At 32.4% G+C, this 6,220-nt stretch overlaps 1 long non-coding RNA gene across 1 annotated transcript in view; it reads left to right on the top strand.

The window, feature by feature from the left end:
- Positions 1–1,041, top strand: part of LOC117169640 — a 5,836-nt gene extending 4,795 nt beyond the window's left edge. Inside the window, exon 3 of the long non-coding RNA XR_004466692.1 lies at positions 657–1,041. This is a non-coding gene — a long non-coding RNA (uncharacterized LOC117169640). The remainder of the gene's footprint in view (positions 1–656) is intronic.
- Positions 1,042–6,220: the final 5,179 nt, after the last annotated feature.

The following is a 6,220-nucleotide window of genomic DNA, read 5'->3' as shown; positions in this document are numbered from 1 at the left end:
TTAAACATTATATCCCCTAGAAGTCGGAAGTCTACACCATTACGCCAAACGTACGAGTTGAAACTCGATGAAAAAGCCATACTCATAAGCTAGAGCTCAACAAATTTAAAACTCTCTTTTTTGAATTTAATATATATTGTTATACGACGTTATTTAAATGTAAAATATAGGAACTATTAATAGGCATATCAATAACATAAATTTAAATAAATAATTTTAGTCGATTGAAATTGTTCTTCCTGTAATATTTCGTTTTTTTCTGCTGTAGATTACATTATAACTTTTTGCAATGATAGGAAATGTAATTTTTTCTGAACATTTACAGTTTTTCGTCAAGTTGGCATTGTTTCATAAAAAAACAGGATACAGATAGATTTGTCATACCTATACGAGGCACTGATATGGGCCCCAACCAGTTTTTTCTAGACTAGATATTCTGATAGGGAGCCCATCGGAACCCAACTTCAAATAGGTAAAGATGGGGAAATTTCGGTACGGCGATTATTTTTGTGCGTAATATTCTCTGCTTCTTTTGGATAACTAAGGTTGGATTTAAAAATTTGATTTCGCTTTTATGCGATCTATAGAAAGCATTCCAGGGACTCTGCCAAAGGCAGGTTTCGCGATGAGTAATATGTTTGTTTAATTCGTTTCAGGAATTCAGCTAACGTGAAATAGTATTATTTTTCTGACATGGAGAACTGCAATAAAGAATTACACGATGTCATAGGAAATCGTATATGTGACACGAAATACCCTAGATCGAATGAATATTCCGGTCAATCAATATAGAAACAACTACAATATCCCCTCTAGCTTTAATTATACGTTTAATATAGTACAGACTATGTTGAAACAGAAACTTTCTGAAATGTCAAAATGTTTGTCTTTCGATTAAATTTGGTTGAAAGCAAAAGCATGTTCAGACTTTAGGTACATATAATTTCCCTGAATAATTACGCCTCATTTTTAAGAAAAAGGAAATTCTACTATTATTTCTTGAATACAAATGATTAAAAAATATTTAAAAATGTAAATTATTTTTTCGAAACTAAAATTAAATTATACAACCAAAGAAAAAACACATGATATAATTGAAAGTTATTTAAACTTATAATAATTATTATTTAATACTAATTTTGTAAATTACTCTACTTTTTAATTATGAAAATATATTCATTAAAAAATATGTAATGAATGTGTATTAATAATTTCCAAAGGAAGTAAATTATGTTACTGAATTTTTGATTTACTATGAAAAAGTAAGAAGATTCTTGCTCGACTTATTACTTTTACTTTTCAAATCGTAAAATTATATGAGGAGAATAAATTGTGTTACGATTTTAGAATATAGATAAACAATAATAATACTTTAATGATAATGAAAATTATACAACAGGTGAGTAAATCAATATGGCAGATTTCAATACTCGTTCCATGACAATTACACTGAAAGAAATGAATTGCTGATACAGTTATATTGCGGGTTAGATCAGCAATCTGTATAGCTGGAATAGACATATCGATGGCTGATTTAACGCGCAATATGATTGTACCAGCAATTCATTTATTTCAGTGTATACATAAACCCTTACAGTAATTGCCGATATCATAATATGATATTAACTCTATACACATTTTATAATATTGAAAATTTTCCTATTTTGTTATGGTTAATTCCTAAATACAACTGAATTACAAAACGAAGAAAAAAAAACTTTCCTCTCCCATCAGTTATCCTTCCCATTAGCGAATATCACGTAAGACATCCGATTTACAAGTGCGATTCGAAGTCTCATGACACTCAGTTATATAATTCCCAAGATTTCCAGGCGATTCCCGCGTTCCGGTCTGACAGCGATATTCTTGAGCGGATATATCTCCAAGAAAAGCAAGACGACATAAACGACAAAAAAATTGGTGTTGGAGAAAAGTATAAGGCAGGAAAAAGGAGAGAAGATCTACAAAACTCCAAACGTCGCAAGCAGAGTTCTGTTGCTCTCTCTACAGTCTACACTCTCACTTTATTGAGAGTAAGAGAAAGAAGGAACGGCACAGCCGAAGAAAGAAAGTGCGATAGCGATACCACGATTGTATTAGGAGGGGTTGCGGAGGAAGGGAGGTTGAAAAAGAGAAAAAATTGTTGCCCCTGGCGCGGAGAGCGGTGGTCATAATCGCGCAGACTGCGTCATAATCCGCGGCGAAAAACATTTGACGTGCGCCAGGGAAGGGAAAACGAGCTGGGAAAAAGGCAACGGGAGGTGTGTCTCAGTTAAGCCCCGCCTCCATAGCTCACTGCTCCCCACTTCAACAGCCAAGTATATTCCTCAGCTCGGCTTCTTCTGTGACTTTACGTCGATGAAAGAAAGAGGGGGTCTCTACTTTGAGAGCAGATCTTTGTGCTAGGGAGTGGGAGGGGAGGAGGAAGATGACCGAGAAAGAGAGAGGTGAAGGAATAAAAGGCTCAATTTGGGTGAGCGAGAGAGATGGGTGAATGGATGAAAGGGGTAGGGACAAGAGTAATCGTTGAATACGAGGGGTGGTTGAGGAAATGGTAAGAGGGGGTCGCAGAAAGGGTAGCCAGCAGAGAACAGAAAGGGTACAGAAGGGGTAAGCTGGGATCAGTGCAGACGAAGAAGATCGTGAATCGTTTTATTACCAAAGCCGTGCCGAACGGGAGATATTCCGGTCGAGATATTCGCTTTTCTCGTATAATAGCTGCTAAATAAGGTGCAGGGGATTTATTCACGGGAATGATAAATTGTTGGATTCTCGGGTTTCCGCAACGATTTGGATTATCCTGAGAAGACTCGAGTAACTTGTGGATCTTTTAAAATCATGTAACTCGTGTGTATTTGATTCCAATAGTCTGGTAAATTATTCAAATTAATATTCTGACATTTCTATTGAAAAAAAATCGGAAGACTTATCGCGTGGGACACGAACTATGCGGATATGCTAGGATTGCTAATATTGGGAGTTATAAGCGCGCGATCTCCTGGACGATAAAAGCCGAGGATCAACTACGAAAAGCGACGCTCTTTCTGAGATAAGATGTATCTTGGTCGGTAATATGCGGACTGCGGTGGTTTAGCATGAGAATCCAATTGGAGAAATCCAATAGGGTTTAAAGTTTAGAGGGGGAAAGGTCAGTTTATGCTTCGAGAGAGGAAAATTATTAGAATTGAAATTATGGGATTGTTGGGAAATATTCAATGCCAATAGGGATGTAGGAGGAAGATAGGGACATTTGGTTAAATATTTATAGTGTGCTTTCGATATTTGTTTGATGAAATCATAGGATAATTTCTTTATCTGAAGATACGACCTTGAATCTCTACAAGTGTTTCTTGATGGTGTACATAAAATTGATTCAAATTAGTACGAAGATTTAGGATAAGAGATTGATGAAAATATCAGCTAATATTAATGTTGTGGGGATGATTGTGGTTAAAATAACAAGTTGATGAATAATGAATGAATTCTAAGCGAATCCTCTTTGGCGTAACTCCAGATCCTGATTGGGAATCATTTAAGGATTCCTACCCGAATAAATATTTATAGCTTACTCCTCCCTGTTAAAATTGATTATTTATCATATCGATTGAGGGAGGTTTAGATTTCAAAAAATTAAAACTGGAGCGCATGAATGTTTCAGTTATTGCAAAAACTGGTTTTAGAAAACCATCAAAATTAGCACATCAGAACAAAAGGTTGTTTTGTTTTGTTTTGCTTACAAGCAGCAGTATTAGCAAGGAATTATTTTCAGATGTGCAACACAAACGTTATTTCCAAATATGTTGTGTATCGAAAATCGATTTTTGATTTTAAATTCATTTTGGCTTGCTTTTATCTTCATTAAAATAAAACCATGAGATTTGTTGAAGAGAAATTATGTTTTAGGTCAATAACAGAATCTTTCATTTACACGAAACAAGCTGTCTCACGGAAAAAAGTACACTGTAAGATGTACAATTTCGAATAGTAAAGCTGAGGTTTAAAGCGTACCCAGTGTGAAATGAGCAGTTTTCACAGTATTGAGTGCAGTGTGATCTGAGAGTCATCTGAGAGTATACTAGTCGAAATACCATTTGTAGCAATAGATAAAGCAGCTATTACAGTTTGACATTGTACAGTGGAAGAGCGTTGGCATACGCTTTTTAAATTGCTGCTCCAAATTGTAAGATTTCACTTACAAGCTGGTAGACGTTACGTTGTCCGATTATGAATGAAAAATGGTGAATTATACAGTTTACAACTTGCAAGATGTCCCCTTTCATACTGGGATAGATAGTGGGAAACAAAGTAGATGGTGCAGTTTGAAATAGTAATCTGGTATACCACTATAGGGCCTCACCCCGCACCAATTTCACAATGTGAAATTGTAACATCTCCTTTTTCGTACTGTGTCAAAAGCTGACTGAGAGTTTTAGAGGTACATTGTGAACCGGGAAAATAAATGTTACTGGGCGAGATTATAATATCTCCACTTGCAAACCGTGTTATTCGCTGAGCGATATTTGTTTTATTTCTTACTATATTAAGTTTACTTTTATAAATAATTATTAATTTTTTTTCTAATAAAAACTAAAAGATGTATTGACATTATAATAAACTTCATATCTGCCGTACTAAGGAAAATCTTACGTAAGTGGCATTGTCGTTTACGTCGAATTTAACATTGTCAGTTACGAAAAAATGGACCGTAATCGCGAAGTCAGTTACGTAAGCTTTTCCTTAGTATGCACGGAGAAAAATGGAAAAATAATTTGTGGGTATATCTCAAGTGTGCCACCTTCAAATCGATAGTTCTATTTTTAATTAATTTATACAGTTTTCGATTCGTGTTTATATAAAAATAACTCCCCTAAAATATTTTTGCAACACATTTTCTCTTTAAGTTATTAACAATCAAAGAACTAGATCATTTTTTTTTAATGGATTACTTGTGAACGGTTCATCGAAATTCAATAATTAAGTTATAAAAAATGTTGTTACGAAGTATACTTTACGCAACAAAATTTTCGGTCCTAAAATTTTTTGTTTATTGCTTAAATAATCGTTTGTTTTAAACAATTGAAAATTAATAAAACTTCTCCGCCTGTGAAATAATTCTTTCACGTGCCAATAGATTCTACAATCTCTTCCGAAAATTTTGATGAAAAGAAAGTTTGTATTTTGCAGTAGTTCAAAACTTATTGATTTTTTGTGACCGCGCTCCGACCTCCAGCACTAATTGAGCACATTCGGACGCGATAGTTTAATCTTCAACAAAGTATAGTAAAATTTTCAACCAAGAAGAGTAATTTTATACAAAAAAAGTATTTTTTTAACAAATCGATTCAAACATTCAACCTAGTAGTTGAATTGTAAACCAAAAAAGATGAATTTTCAATAAAAAAATTTAGTAGTTGGTATTTAAATTAAAAATATTCATTATTTTAAATACCAACTATTAAATTTTTATATTAAAAATCTATTTTTTTTCTAATTCAACTACGAGGTTGAATGTTTGAACCAATTTGTCAAAAAAATATTTTTTTGGTAGAAAATTAATCTTCTTGGTTGAAAATTTCACTATACTTTGTTGAAGATTAAACTATTTTATTAAAATTCAGTTTTTGTGTTGAATCTTCATTAGCTCAGTTAAAAATTCATCTTTTTGTTGTAAACATTAATTTTTTGGTTAAAATTTGTTTTTTGAATTAAAAACTAATTTTTTCAATGATAATTTGACTATTCGATTTTTTTTTGGAAATCCACATGTTTTGATTGAATATTCAACTACTTAAATGAATACTTAAACAATCTCTTAAAAAATCATATTTTTGGTTGAAGATTCATTTCTTTGTTTGAAAATTTATCTAAGCCTAATTGAAAATTAAACCACCTTATTCTTTTTTAGTAGAAAATTAATCTTCTTGGTTGAAAATTCATATTTTTGATCAAAAAATAGCTATACCTGATGGAAATTTGAACCGCTTGATTAAAAATTCTTTTTATCAAATAAAATTGATCATTTCAGTTGAAAATTTGTTTCTTATTGTACTTAATATGATACCTATAATAATTTTATTCAAAATAATTTATCATCCAATTGTTTCCCTATTTCTTGGCTTGAAGTTGATCCACTTTATTAAAAAATGAATTTGTTTAAATTATGCTTCATTCTTTTAATTCAAAATTAATCTATTTTGTGAAAAAGTGAACTATTTTGACA

Source organism: Belonocnema kinseyi, chromosome 3 (assembly GCF_010883055.1).
Source record: "Belonocnema kinseyi isolate 2016_QV_RU_SX_M_011 chromosome 3, B_treatae_v1, whole genome shotgun sequence".
In the NCBI taxonomy this organism is placed as follows: domain Eukaryota; kingdom Metazoa; phylum Arthropoda; class Insecta; order Hymenoptera; family Cynipidae; genus Belonocnema; species Belonocnema kinseyi.
The sequence above is the reverse complement of the archived record's forward strand: the minus strand, read 5'-3'. Positions and strand labels throughout refer to the sequence as shown.